We start from the raw sequence: 15,878 nt of genomic DNA on the forward strand, positions 1-15,878 counted from the left end.
AGTATGGCTACTTCTGCTTGTTTTTAGAATCGATTTCCTGGAAAGATCATTTTTCCAAAGTCTTTGTCATAATATGTGTTTCTTGTAAGCATCAATAGGTGGGTCTTGTTGGTTTGTTTTTAATCCAAATTGCCATTCTACATTTTTTTGATTAGAAAATGAAGGTAATTAACATTCAGTGTTAATATTGAAAGGTGTGCTTTATTTACTTCATTTTCTGTCATTTTTTTGTTTTATAGTACTTGTTTTTTCTTTTGTTCCTACTTTGATAATCTATTTATCTTTCTTGTATTTTCTTATGTTCAGGGGTTCTTCTTCCATGGATAAGATTTCTTTAAGCATCTTTTGCAATGATAAACTAGTCATGAATGCCTTTATCTTTTATCATTAAAGGTTTGTATTTCTCCTGCAATTATGAAAGCTAGCTTCACTGCATACACCAGTTCAATAGTCTTTTTTTTTGTTGTTGGTTCCGCATTTTTTAATGTTTTGACTATAATGTGGCTGGGGTGTTTCTTCTCTGATTTTGCCTGTTTGGTGATCTGTGAGCCTCTGTCACACAGAGGACCCTCTGTTTCCTGAGGTGGGGGAACTTCTCTGCTATTATTTTATTTTATTTTATTATTTTTTTATTTTTTGTCAGTCGTGGGGCTTGAACTCTGGGCCTGGGCGCTGTCCCTCAGCTCTTCAGCTCAAGGCGAGCGCTCTACCACTTGAGCTACAGCGCCACTTCCGGTTTTCTGGTGGTTTATTGGAGATAGGAGTCTCACGGTCTCTCCTGCCCGGGCTGGCTTTGAACCGTGACCCTCAGATCTCAGCCTCCTGAGTAGCTAGGATTACAGGCATGAGCCACCAGCGCCCGGCTGCTATTATTTTATTAATATGCTGTTGATGCCTTAGATTGCATTTCTTTTGCCTTCATTTATGCCCATGATTTGTAGGTTTGATCCTTGGATGAAGTCTAAAAAGTCTTGTGAATTTTTATTTTCTACGTTTTCTTTCAATATCTTTAACTGATCTAACTGCTTTATCTTCTACTCCTGAATGCCTATTTTCAACTTGTTCTATTAGTTAAACTTTCAAATGAAGGGCTTTTGGGGGGAAAGGTATCAGTCTTGGGGTGTCAGTCTTGAATTCAGAGTCTTCATGCCGTTCCTGGGCTTTTTTTGTTCAAGACTAGCTCTCTCCCACTTGAGCCATATCTCCACTTTTAGACTTTTTTTGGAAGGTAAATTGGATATAAGTGTCTCATAGACTTTCTGCCTGGGCTGGTTTTGATCCATGATCCTCAGAGCTCAGCCTTCTGAGTAGTTAAAATTACAAACAGGAGCCATTGGCACCCAGCTTCAATTAGTTTTTTTTTTTTTTAATTTGGGCTATTGAGCTCTTCATTTTCAGGAATTCAATTTGATTTTTTTCAGAATTTTTACATCTATTTATTCATTTTTCATATCCTGCATCACCTTCTTTCTCTCATTCATCTGATTATTTGCATTCTCTAGTTGGCTGTCTGTATCTTCTTTGAATTCATCCAGATGTTTAACTCCTTTCATTGACTACTCTCATTACTATTTTATTGAGTTTATTGTTCAAACTTTCTTCTCTTCACTATCATTTAAGCCTTTTTATTGTGGAATTGTTGGCTTTCCAGATTTATAAGTGTCTCTTTTATCCATGAATCCAGTGAAATCTAATTTCATTGGAATTATGCATCTGGGGCCAAGATTTGGAAGTTATTCCAGTCTCCAATGTCATGTGTCTGTGTTTATGTTGCTCGTCCTGAGGCCCGAACTCAGGGTGTGGATATTATCCATAAGCTTTTTTGCTCAAGGCTGACCCTCTGCACTTGAGCCACCACTCCACTACTTATTTTGATTGGACATAAGAGTCTCATGGACTTTTCTGCCTGAACTGGCTTTGAAACATAAGCCTCAAATCTCAGCCTCCTAAGAAGCTAGGATTACAGACTTGAGCCATCAGCACCCAGTCGTGTTTTCTTTTCTTCTTCAACTTTTCCCCAAGTGAAAATATAAAGGTCATTTGATATATTAGAGTAGGGCAGATTGCTGGTCCTCACCCTTGGCCTTCACCCTAGCAGTGCTCTGTATCCATACCCCTGCCTGTGAATGCCCAGAGCTGAGCCCAGGACCATGCCTCTTCCCTCTCCATGCTCATACCTCTGCTCAGGTCACTCCATGTGTGGCTTTAAGTCTCCAGACTAGACTTTTCTCCTAGCTCTCTGGTTCATAAACATCCTGCTACATCAGCTAGTATCTCTAGTCAGTCTAAGAGCCCAAATTTAACCTGTCTAAATGAACTCCAAATATACCTACTCCAAAATAACTTTTAAAATAGCTACCCTGCTCCTCCTCAGCCGTGCCCCTCAGCTACCAGGAAATGGCAGCTCTTTGCTTCCAGGTGCTTGGGCCAAACACTGTGCAGTCACCTCACCACTTATCTTACCTCCCCTCCAATCTGTCAGGAAATCCTGCTGCCCTGCTTCCAAAACACACACTAAATCTGACCACTTCTTCACATTTCCTCTAGAACTACCCTGTTCCAAACCACAGTCCACTCTGGCCTGTAGTACTGGAAAATTTCCGTGTTGCTTTCTATTTCTGTTTTTATCTGCTTCTTTTTCATTCTGTCTCAACACAGCAACCAGAAAGAGCCCATTAAATCACCCAGTGGATTATTACCAAACATCCCAGTTAATCAGCTACTTGATGTTTTAACTTTGGATCATCCTCTCCCACCATGAATCCTGGCTGACTCTACATCTCACTTTTGCCAATAAAAGAAGGAAGAAGCAATTCTGTTCTTGTTCCTGGCCTTGGCCTAACAGACACTGCAACTTCCACTTTGGTTTCTTAAGGATTCTGCTCTGGGACTGCTGTGAAGGAAGTCCATGTAGCCAGTAAAAGGTTTAAAAAATCATGAGAAAGCTGGCACCAGTGGCTCATGCCTGTAATCCTAGCTACTCAGGAGGCTGAGATCTGAGGATCACGGTTCAAAGCTAGCTGGGGAAGGAAAGTCCATGAGACTCTTATCCTCAATAATCCACTCAGGAAAATGGAAGTGGCACTGTGGCTCAAGTGGTAAAGTGCTAGCTTTGAGCTGAAGAGCTGAGGGACAGCACCCAGGCCAGAGTTCAAGCCCCATGACCAATGAAAAAACAAGTCATGTGAAGAAGCAGAAATGGAACAGGAGGTATGGCTCAAGTGATAACACTCCAGTCTCCAGCAGAATAAGCCAAGAAAATGTGCAAGACCTTGAATTCAAAGCTGGGCGCCGGTGGCTCATGCCTGTAATCCTAGCTACTGAGGAGGCTGAGATCTGAGAATCGTGGTTCAAAGCCAGCCCGGGCAGGAAAGTCTGTGAAACTCTTATCTCCAATAAACCACCAGAAAACTGGAAGTGGCACTGTGGCTCAAGCGGTAGAGTGCTTGCCTTGAGCTGAAGAGCACAGGGACAGCGCCCAAGCCCAGAGTTCAAGTCCCATGACCGACAAAAAATAAATTTAAAAAAGACCTTGAATTCAAGCTCTTATTACTAACAGAAAGAAAGAAAGAAAGAAAGAAAGAAAGAAAGAAAGAAAGAAAGAAAGAAAGAAAGAAAGAAAGAAAGAAAGAAAGAAAGAAAGAAAGAAGAGAAGGAATGGGAACGATGGGGAGAGAAGGAAAGGAGAAGGGAAGGAAGGAAGAGGGGAGATGAGGAGAGAAGAGAAGAGAGGGGAGGGGAGATGATGGAAGGAGAAGGGAGGGGAGGAAAGGTGAAGGGAAGGGAAGAAGCAAGAAGCAAGGAGTTCCGGTCAGACCTAAAGGAGGCCAGAACATGCAAGCCAGGTCAAGCCATCACATGAGTGAACGCAGGTGAATCTCGCAGCCAAGCCACAAAGTTGTCAGAATAATAATTGGTTGCCTTTTTTTTTTTTTTTTTTGGTCCTGAGACCTGAACTCTGGGCCTGGACACTGTCCCTCAGCTCTTCAGCTCAAGGCTAGTGCTCTACCACTTGAGCCACAGTATCGCTTCCAGATTTTTCTGCTTATGTGGTGCTGAGGAATCGAACCCAGGGCATGCAAGGCAAGCACTCTACCACTGAGCCACCATCCCAGCCCCTAACTGGTTGTCTTAAGCCACTAATTTTTGGAGTGATTTGCTATGTTCCAACAGATACTCCATACAAACCAAACCACAAATCAGAGCATTTCACTTCTGTGTAGGACACCACTAATGATCTTCCATCTGACTCACATCTGAACCCACAGTCATTGCAAGGCTCAACACAATCTGCTCCCTGAGTCTCCACCATACATCATCTCCTCCACTACTTCCTGGCTCTCCCACCCCAGACACATTTGCACCTCTCTCTCTCTCCCTCTCTCCCTCTCTCTCACCCCCCCCCCACCTTTTGCCTGCCATTCCTCCTGTCTGGAGAGCTCTTCTGCACTTGACACTGACATTCTCCTAGATCTCTCCTTCATCTGATTCTGGTTCCTATTGATATGTCATTGTCATATGAGGCTACTTCTGACCTCTTGCTCAGCCCCCTCCTTGTCCTTTCCTTGCTCAGTTACTCTCCAGAGAACCTATACTCATCTAATAGACATGTGTATGCCTTTCAACACATATTATGTTCCTCCAGTGCCTGGATCAGCCTGACATGTGCATGGGATTTTTTTTTCCGGTCGGTCGTGGGACTTGAACTCTGGACCTGGGTGCTGTCCCTGAGCTCTTCAGCTCAAGGCAAGTGCTATACCACTTGAACTACAGTTCCACTTCCAGTTTTCTGGTAGTTAATTGGAAACAAGAGTCTCACGGATGTTCCTGCAAGGGCTGGCTTTGATCCCTGATCCTCAAATCTCAGCCTCCTGAGTAGCTAGGATTACAGACACAAGCCATAGGTGCCCAGCCTATGGGAAATATTTGATAAGAGTAAAGAGCTTGGCTGTTACTACCAGCCAAGACCTGCCCTGCCACCTGACCATGGCCTCTACTCTGTCCCTTGAAACCTGTAACAGATCCACTCCTTCAGCCAAGGAGACAGAGGGGTCTGAATTTGAGCCCCTGGTTCCAGGGTCGTCACATGTGTGGCCAGAGAGTGGTAGAAGCTGGAGGCCCACACTTTGAGGGCTCTCCAGACACATGTGTGGATATTTTTTTTACTTTTTTTGTCAGTTATGGAGCTTGAACTCTGGGCCTGGGCACTGTCTCTCATCTCTTCAGCTCAAGACTAGCACTCTACCACTTGAGCCACAGCACCCCTTCCGGTTTTCTGGTGGTTTATTGGAGATAAGAGTCTCATGGACTTTCCTTCCCAGGCTGACTTTGAACCGTGATCCTCAAATCTCATCCTCCTGAGTAGCTAGGATTACAGGCGTGAGCCACAGATGCCTAGTACCACTTCTGGTTTTCTAGTGGTTAATTGGAGATAATAGTCTCAAGGACTTTCCTATTTGGGCTGGCTTTGAACTGCAATCCTCAGCTCTCAGCTACTCTCAAAGTAGACAGGATTACAGGTTTGAGCCCCCAGCCCAAGCTATGTGTGCAAAGTCAGATCTCAGCAGGACCTAGCACAATGGAAAAGGATGTCCCCAGAACACAGTGGCTAACTAACTTCCCAAGACTCTGAAGAGTTTCCAGTCCCACCTACTCTTTCAGATTTCTTTTATTTTTTTTTGGAGGGGGGGTCCGGTTGTGGGGCCTGAACTCTGGGCCTGGGCACTGTCCCTCAGCTCTTCAGCTCAAGGTTAGTGCTCTACCACTTGAGTCACAGCGCCACTTCCAGCTTTTTTCTTTTTGCTTATGTGGTGCTGAGGAATCGAACCCAGGGCCTCAGGCATGCAAGGCAAGCGCTCTACCACTGAGCCACCTTCCCAGCCCCTCTTTCAGATTTCTGATCCTCCTTGCCCTGCTAATCTGAACAGGAGCCTCTGACCAGAGCAAAGAATAGAATGCAGAGAAACATCACCTTCAGCCAATGTTACCTTCAAGGTAACTTTTCAGGGTAGGTAACTTGGTATCATCTGACCACATGTTGTAAGAAAGCCCAGGGTACATGGAAAGGCTGTAGACAGGAACTTGAGCCAATGGCTCTAACTAAGTTCACCTTAACTGCTCTAGTCTTTCATGATCCAGTGCCTTTTCCTAGCCTATCAGCTAATCTCAATGAAATAGACATGTCACTACCCTCTACTCCTCTAATTTAAGCCTCATTCAAACTGAAAATCTGTGAGCAAAACAAGTATTTTTCTTGCTTTGAGGCACCAAGTTTTGTTCCATAACCAAGGATTAGAAAGGACTGGAAAGAGCTGGGCACAGGTAGCTCAAGCCTGTAATCCTAGCTACTCAGGAGGCTGAGATCTGAGGATCACAGTTCAAAGCCAGCCCCTGCAGGATCATCCATGAGATTCTTTTCTCCAATGAACCACCAGGAAACTAGAAGTGGAGCTGTGGCTCAAGTGGTAGAGTGCTAGCCTTCAGCTGAAGAGCTCAGGCCCAGAGTTCAAGCCCCACAACTGGAAGAAAAAAAAGAAGGAAAAAGAAAAGAAAAGGCTGGAAAGTTCCCTTTTATGTGGGACACCTTCCGAAGGGGAGGTCGTAGCCTGTCGTTTTACTGCTGAGTGTACTGAGGCGCAGCAAGGTCACTATCTTGCCCTAGGTCACACATCTGGTAAGTGAAGAAGGAGGAATGACATTCAGGACTCACGACTCATCGGTGTATGTTTTTGTCCGTGCCCTGACTGTGTCACCCTGAACACCAAGCCCACTAGATTGGGACAGCTAAAGCTCAGCCACATCCTCCAGCCACTAGGTTGAAAATGGAAGCCTCTGCCTTGTGTTTGGACCCTCCTCTGAGTACAAACCCTTCTCCTCTGAAGGGCAGCTGCTCTGGGAAAAAAGCCAAGCAAGGGGTGTGAGCCAAGACCTGCTGTGGCTGTGTCTGGATCCTAATTAACAGCCAGGAAGTCCACCTCTTCTGCCAAGAGGCCTAGAAAGATGGGAGAGACAGGCCCTCCACACCTGCAGGTGACCACAGGACTGGGGCACCCCCAGGAAAGCCCCTAGAGTAGACTTTAGATACTCAGAAAACTTTGTTTCCATGAAACTTCACTGCACAATTTGGTCTCTATTCCAGGAAATTTGGGAGTAGACACACTGAATTGCCAAACCCATCCTTCCCAGACAATACAGTTGCAAGCACCAAAAAAAAAAATAGAAGAAAAGCTGTATTAAAGAAAAGCTGTATTAAGCCACAGACGCATGGTGAGCACATCTCCCATACAATCATGTGCATTCCTGATGCACAGATCTGCCTATGAGCAGCACATGTGGACACACTCATATATAATATGTATGTACATACATGTGTAAATGAACATGGCATCCCATTACACCTACCACACATTTAGCACAAATCTATGTGTGTTCATGGTCATATAAGGGTACATACATATTTCTTTTTTTTTTATGTTGGTCATCGGGCTTGAACTCTGGGCTTGGGCGCTGTCCCTCAGCTCTCCAGTTCAAGGCGAGCACTCTGCCGCTTGAGCCACAGCACCACTTCCAGTTTTCTAGTGGTTTATTGGAGATAAGAGTCTCACAGACTTTCCTGCCAGGGCTGGCTTTGAACCATGATCCTCATATCTCAGCCTCCTGAGTAGCAAGGATTACAGGCGTGAGCCACTGGCGCCCGGCTCCACATACATATTTCTATTTGTGGACTTGAATGCTTACAAGAGTACACATATCCACACTTCTGCTCATGGACCTGAATGCGCTCACACTCAGATGCATGCACACTCCAGCACACGCTCTGCCTCCCCACAGTCTCTGAGCCTGTCTCATCCAAATGGGCTTCTTCAGCAGCACACATACACTTTGGTTCCTATGACCTGAGAGTATGGCTGGATGGATGGACAGGTGGATGAGTCGAAGATGCTAATGGGACTCTTCCTATTCTGAAGCCCAACAGAAGTCAAGTCTTCAGTCCCTGGGGACCTTTTCTAATGCTGACTTCCTATCCCTGCCATGATCAAGGTAGCACCCAACATGCTCCCACCCATTGAAGTGTTAGGAGTGAGGCCACATCCCCTAGACCCCAGTCTTCTTCCTGTCTATCAATACTTCCACATAGATGATGACTTCCCACATAAACTCAGAAAGTACAAAGACCATACTGTTGACATTTCCCAAGCACATTGTACCAATTCATATTCCTGTCTCATGTAGTGCTCTCTCCCTCTCTCTGGCATCTCAGGCCAAACCCCAGGACTCAACTCTTTTTTTTAGTTCAGTTTGATAAATATTATTTTATGTGATCAGAGGCACAGAGGCATTGTGTTCCTTTGTGTTCCTCCTCTACGAGTATCTTCCTTTGGTCTTATCACATCTGGTGTGTTTTAAATCAACCTTCCACATATGCTCCATTTGTCTCTCTAAACTTGGCTTACCTCACCTAACATGATTTGTTCTAGATCCATCCATTTCCAAGACTCAACTCCTAACTCTCCTCTGTCTGATACCACATGTCAAAACTATCAGGAAATTCTAGTAACATTACCTTCAAAACCTACCTATAATCCAACCATTTATCACCACCATTGTGGCAACTCTGGTTCTAGTACTATCCACTATCCACTGTCACCCATTATAGCAACAGCCTCCTGACTCTTCTCTCTGCTTCTGTCCTTTCCTCCTCCCTCCCAGTCCCATGCCGATATCCTCAACAGAGTAGCCACACTGATACTGTGAAACATAAGACAGCAATAAAAAAAAGATAAAATCAATGAAACCAAAAGTCAGTTCTTTGAAAACATCAGCAAAATTAACATTAAGCATGGTGTTGCCCACGTATAATTCCAGAACTCAGGGAGAAGAGGTAAGAATGAATCCTAAGCTACCTCTTCTGTGTAGCAAGACCCAGTCTTGCCAACAGAAAGAAAGAGGAAGAAGTAGGGGGGAAAATAAAAGATCGGAAATTTTAGCAAATCTTTTGTTAAACAGACAGGGGGAAAAAAGATCAAATTACTAAAATCAGGAATGAATGCAGGAACATTATTACCAACCTCAAAGAAAGCAAAATACAGTACGCCCTATATAAGGAGCTATTATAAATAGCTATATGCCAAGAAACTAGATTAAATTACCTGTACAAATTCCTAGAAAGACACAAACTACTGAAACTCACTCAAGAAGCAGGAAAATCTGAATTGACCTATAATGAGTAAATATTGAGTTTGTAATAAAAAAAAAAACTTCTCCCAAACCAAAGTCCAGAACCAGATAGTAAATTCTACAAAATGTTTAAAGATGAAGTTACACAAATTTCATCAGTAGTTACAAAAATAGCAAAGGAAGAAATGTTTGTAACTCATTCTGAGGCCATTACCACAATACCAAAACCAAAGATATCACAAGAATATAAATGTAAAATGCATACTCCTATAAATATAGATAATCCTCTATAAATAATATAGATGTAAAAATTCTCAACGAAAGCTGAGTACTACTGGCTTGTGCCTATTAATCTTAGCTACTCAGGAACTGAAACCTGGGAGATCAAAGTTCAAAACCAGCTTGGGCTGAGCAGTCTGCTATACTCTGTCTCCAAAATAATCAGAAAAATGACAAACTGGAAGCATGGTTCAAATGGTAGAGTGCCAGCTGTGAGTAAGCAATCTGAGTAGTGTGCAAAGCCCTGAGTTCAAGCCCTAGTACTAGAAAAAAAAATCCTCAGCAAAAGACTACCAAGTCAGCCAGTTGCCAGGAGGTTGAGATCTGAGGATCACAGTTTGAAGTCAGCCCAGGCATAAGGGTCTGTGAGACACTTATCTCTAGTTAACCAGCAGAAAGCCAGAAGTAGAGGTGTGGTGTAAGTGGTAAGGTACCAACCTTGAACAAAAAGGCCAAGTGAGAGTAAGGCCCTGAGTCAAAGCCCCAGGACCAGCAAAGAAAAAGAAAAAGAAAAAGTGCTACCAAGCTAAATCCAGCAACATGTGGAAATGATTATAGACCATGACTGAGGGAAAATGCCAAGAATTCAAGGTTGGTTAAACATGTATAGTGTAATACACTATAGTAATAGATGAAAAGACAAAAATCAATGGTAGTCTCAATAGATGCAGCAGGCAAAAGCCAGGTCTTAGGTCTAAACTTTTTATTTTCCTTTGTGCCAGTGCTAGGGCTTAAACTTGGCGGCCTGGGCATTATCCCTTAGCTTTTTCTGCTCAAGGCTGGCACTCTACCACTTGAGCCACATCTGACTTTTTTTCTGGTTAATTGGAGATAAGAGTCTCATGGGCTTTTTTGCCTGGGCTGGCTTTGATCCACAATCCTCAGGTCTCAGTTTCCTGAATAGCTAGGATAATAAGTGTTAGCCACTAGTGCCAGGAAGGGTCTCAGCTTCTTATCACAGAATCCCATTTCACTCTCAGTTAAAGTCAATTCTACGAGTGTCCACAAATACCATACACTCCAGCCCTAACATCCTTCTTTGCTCACTTCTCTTTCCCTCTATTCTCTCTCCATTCTCGCCACAGTGGCATCTTTGCCATTCCTCAAACCTTCAGTACACTCCTGACTCTGTATACTTGCTGTTCCTCTTCCCAGAGCACTGTTCCCACAGATACCCACCTAATTTACTCCTTCATTTCCTATAGTCCTCACAAAATCATCATCTTCTGGAACTGAGGATGTAGCTCAGTAGGAAACCACTTGCTTAGCATTCTATGCATACAATACAGTAGCAATACAATACAGTAGGGTTATTATTATTATTACTATTATTGTTATTATTATTACCTCTCTTTAAGCCCTCTGGCTATACTATATAAAACTACAGCTCATAACTGGGCACCAGTGGCTCATGACTATAATTCTAGCTACTCAAGAAGCTGATTTGAGGATCGTGGTTTGAAGCCTGTCCAGGCACAAAAGTCCTCATGAGACTCTTATCTCCAATTAGGCACTCAAAAACCAGAAGTGGTTCTATAGCTCAAATGGTAGAGAACCACTGAACTGAAGAGCTGAGAGGCAGGACCCAAGCCCAGAGTTCAAGCCCTATACCAAAAAGAAAAACTACAGCTCTCAGCAAGGTGCTGGCCATTCACACCTGTAATCCTAACTGCTCTGAGATCTAAGGATCATGGTTCAAAGCCAGCCCAAGCAGGAAAGTATGTGAGATTCTATCTCTAATTAACTACCCAAAAGCTGGAAATGGAGCTGTGGCTCAAGTGGTAGAGCACTAGACTTGAGCACAACAGCTCAGAGACAATACCCAGGCCCTGAGATCAAGCCCCAGGACTGGCACCAAAAAAAAAAAAAGAAGAAGAAGAAAAATCTTTAACCCTCTTCTCCCAACACCCATTCTCTATTTCCCTTTCTCCTGCATATTTATTACCACCTGAAATAGTATAAATTTTACTTATGAATGTATGTGCTTTGGTTTGGGTTTGTTGTTATTGTTATGTTTGAGATAGTCTTACTGTGTAGCCTGGGCTGCCTCGAAGTCTCCATTTTCCTGCCTTAGCCTTCTAAGTGTTGGGATTATAGGCATGCACCAGCTTATACTGTATCTTTCTTTCTTTCCCTCTTTTTTGCCAGTCCTGGGGCTTGAACTCAGGGCCTGGGCACTGTCCCTGAGCTTCTTTTGCTTAAGGCTAGTACTCTACCACTTGAGCCACAGCGCCACTTCTGGCTTTTTCCGTGTATGTGGTGTTGAGGAATTGAACCCAGGGCTACACGCATGCTAGGCAAGCTCTTTAGCACTAAGCCACTGTATCTTTCTTGTCACCCATCTCTCCCAACTGGAATGTAAACTCTCTAAGAACAAAGATATTTCTGTGTTGCATTGCTACAGCCACAACATGTGAACTAGAATGCCACTGATCAACACAGTCTCTGATGAATAAATAAATACATACAGAGGACTTGTCACTCAACTCTTCACTCAGCAAGTCCACATTTACCTCCAGTCACCCAGAAGCCTGACACTAGGCTTAGGCTGAAGTACTGAGAAAGAGCTGAAACTAGATCTTGGCCCTGTGGAAACTCACGAGTGGAACTGTGTGACAAGGGAAATCAGAGCTGTGAGTCAAGAGTGCCAATGCTGAGAAACACCAAGGACAGGGACAGAGATCCGGGCAAGAGGACAGAGAAGGCTCCATGGAGCGAGAGCGTGAAGAATGACTTGGTGGATGGAGATGGGGAAGGGGCAGAACAGAAGGACATGGCAGACAGTCTAGGGGCCAGCAGGAGTCCTGCATGGCAGGACTGCAGAGAGGAAGAGGCCAGGGAGACTGTCATGGTAGTTCATGAAGGCTTTGACGGCCAGGATGAGGAGCAGGATCTACTTTCACAAGCACCAGGGAAACATGCAACGCTTTTGAGCAAGAAAGTCTACAGTGTCCGAAAGTTCCCTCTGGGGCTGGGAATGTGGCTCAGTGGTAGAGTTCTTGCTTAGCATGCATGAAGCCCTGGGTTAGATTCCTCAGCACCACACAAACAGAAAAAGCTGGAATTGGTGCTGTGGCTCAAGTAGTAGAGTGCTAGCCTTGAGCAAAAGAAGCTCAGAGACAGGGCAGGCCCTAAGTTCAAGCCCCGGGACAGGCAAAAGAAAAGAAAAGAGAAAGCAAAAGAAAAGAAAGCTTCTTCTAGTTCTGTGGAAAGGGTAGATTACAGCAGTGTACCAAGAGGAACACAAGAGGGCAGCTTCCAGACTGTCCTGGAGAAAGCAGACAAGGTATGAGCCAGCAGGACAGAGGGACAGGCAGGGAGTAGAGGCAGAGCTGGGAAAGGGTAAGGGGTTTATGAATGACACCTGCTGACGAGGAGCCATAGTCCCCACATAAGGCAGAGGCATGGACACAGACCAGCCATGGTGGGGAGTGCTGGAATTTAGGCCAGCAGAACTCAGCCCCAATGATGTCCTGCGAGCCATACAGCTTCTAGTGCTAGAGAATGACTGTCTCCTGGCCCTGCTCACCTTCCTGCCCCTCACCCTCTCCCCTTCCCTCAGACAGGCTGGGAGAAGCTTCTCCAGCTGGCTTTGTTGGCCAAGACACAATGTCATCTCTAGATGAGACATCCAGTTCTGGAGATGTGCCAGGTGACAGGGTGGGAGACAGCTGTGTCCCCAAAACACAGCCAAAAAGCAGCCAACCAAGACAGCAGCAGCAGCAGAGCTGGCAGAGAGGCTGCTGCCCCCACTGGTGATGCAGGGGCCAGCCTTGACAGCTCCCACCTGCCTGAGCCTCGAGCTCCCTGCAGTCAGGCCCCATGGGTGCCACCAGCTCCTACCAGCTCCCACCGCATCAATCAGCATGAGACACTTGTTAGTGCCCAATGGACCCAGGCTCTGCTTCTCTGCCATGGGGTGACAAGAACATAGACTGAGCATCTTTGGAGCTAAGTTGGAGTTTTGTCTGACTTGTTATTTGTCTGTGGCTTTCTCTAGACCTCAGTTTTCCAATCTGTGAAGTGGAATAAGAGAACATTTTTCATAACAGAGTCAGCAGCCTAAATAGTAACACCCATAGAAGGAACTGATGGCCTCTTCCAGTCACTAGGGAAGTCAGCTAAAGCCCCAGGCTGGACAATGAGTGACCAGAACCCATTTAAGAAAGATTCCAGGGACTGGGAAGTTGGCTCAGTGGTAGAGCACTTGCCTTGCATGCCTGAGGCCCTGGGTTCGATTCCTCAGCACCACATAAGCAAAAAGAAAAAAGCTGGAAGTGGTGCTGTGGCTCAAGTGGTAGAGCGCTAGCCTTGAGCTGAAGAGCTGAGGGACAGCGCCCAGGCCCAGAGTTCAGGCCCCACGACCAGACCCAAAAAAAAGAAAGGTTCCATTCCAAAAATTGTGGTACCTATATACAATGGAATATTATGCAGCCATTAGAAAGAACAGAATAATGGCATTCGCAGGAAAATTGAACTAGAAAAAATCATTTTGAGTGAGTTAAGCCAAGAGCAAAGAGACAAATGGCACATGGTATCCCTGATATGTGGATGTTAAATCCAAAACGTAAGGAGATACAAAGTAAGACTCGAGAAACAAAGGACCTCCACTCATCTTGTCATATCATTACTAAATGACCCTATGCTGTTGACCACATATATGGTACACACACACACACACACACACACACACACACATATGTGCACATGCACACATGAGGGAAACTAAGAAGACACAGAATCAGAGGGAAACGGGAAAATATACAACAGAGGGGCCCATCAGCTGCACTGGACATCGATGAAAATGAACTAAGCAATTCAAGGGCAGTGATGGGGGGGAGGAATGAGAGGGATAGAGGCAACAGCTAACATTAAGCAAAAGGAAAGAAATGCACATACCACCCAGTGTGGAAGAAACATCTATATTGTCAAAGCTCATAGAATTCAGAAACTTTATAAACCACACTAATGACAATTTGCCTCATGAAGGTTAGAAGGTGTTTGTGACTTTAACTAAGTATCATTATCTCACAATACTGTGAAATTTGTGAAATTTATGTAATCACTTAATCACAATAAAAAATTACTTATAAAAAAAAGAAAGAAAGGTTCCAAGATGGGTGCTGATGGCTCACACCTGTCATCCTAACTACTAAGGAGGCTAAGATATAAGGATTGTGGTTCATAGGCAACCTGGGTAGAAAAGTCTGTGAGACTCTTTTTTTTTTTTTTTTTTTTTGTCGGTGGTGGGGCCTGACTGGGCCTGGGCGCTGTCCCTCAGCTCTTCAGCTCAAGGCTAGTGCTCTACCATTTGAGCCACAGCACCACTTCTGGCTTTTTCTGCTTATGTGGTGGTAAGGAATCGAACCCAGGACCTCATGCATGCGAGGCAAGCGCTCTACCACTGAGCCACCTTCCCAGCCCCGTGAGACTCTTATCTCACAAATAACCAACAAAAAGCAGGAAGTGGAGGTGTGGTTCAAGTGGTAGAGTGTTAGCCTAGAGCTCTGTTAGTTAACAGAGCGCCCCATGGCCTTGAGTTCAAGTCCCAGTACTGGCACCAAGAAAACAAATTCCCCACCAAGGTAATTCTTAACTCTTGGCTATTTCATTATCCATCTTCCCAGCATAGCTCTTCAAGAGTCAGTCTTTTTTTTTTGGGGGGGAGGGTCCAGTCGTGGGGCCTGAACTCTGGGCCTGGGCGCTGTCCCTCAGCTCTTCAGCTCAAGGCTAGCACGCTACCACTTGAGCCATAGTACCACATCTGGCTTTTTTTTTTTTTTCTGCTTATGTGGTGCTGAGGAATCGAACCCAAGGCCTCATGCATACAAGACAAGCAGTCTTACCACTGAGCCACCTTCTCAACCCCAAGGGTCAGAGTCTTAAAGAAGGAGTGGCATTAGGAACAAGGGATAGAAGATGGCACAAACAGCACATGAGCATGTTACACTGTCATTCTCCTGGGGAAATTGTCTGGACCTGGGTAGCAGTTTTGGAAGCAGAGCCAACATTGGGATTCAAAGGAGATGAATCCATAAGGATGGACTTGGGCGCTGGTGGCTCACGCCTGTAATCCTAGCTACTCAGGAGGCTGAGATCTGAGGATCGCGGTTCAAAGCCAGCCCGGGCAGGAGAGACCGTGAGACTCCTATTTCCAATAAAACCACCAGAAAACCGGAAGTGGCCCTGTAGCTCAAGTGGTAGAGCGCTGGCCTTGAGCTGAAGAGCTGAGAGACAGCACCCAGGCCCAGAGTTCAAGCCCCACGACCGACCAAAAAAAAAAAAAGGATGGCTAGACAAACCAAGACCAGGATATGAGTGGGGAACATATCAAACTGCTGCAGAACCAAAAAAGGCATCATGAACGTGCTGTTCAATCCAGCGTCTGGATGAACATGGCATTCATGTGCAAGGGTTTCATG

At 44.9% G+C, this 15,878-nt stretch overlaps 1 protein-coding gene across 1 annotated transcript in view; it reads right to left on the bottom strand.

The window, feature by feature from the left end:
• Window positions 1–15,878, bottom strand: part of Spns3 (sphingolipid transporter 3 (putative)) — a 69,413-nt gene that overhangs the window by 26,760 nt on the left and 26,775 nt on the right.

The sequence above is a fragment of the Dipodomys spectabilis genome, unplaced genomic scaffold (genome assembly GCF_019054845.1).
Source record: "Dipodomys spectabilis isolate Male_0828 unplaced genomic scaffold, ASM1905484v1 ptg000062l, whole genome shotgun sequence".
Classification (NCBI taxonomy): Eukaryota; Metazoa; Chordata; class Mammalia; order Rodentia; family Heteromyidae; genus Dipodomys; species Dipodomys spectabilis.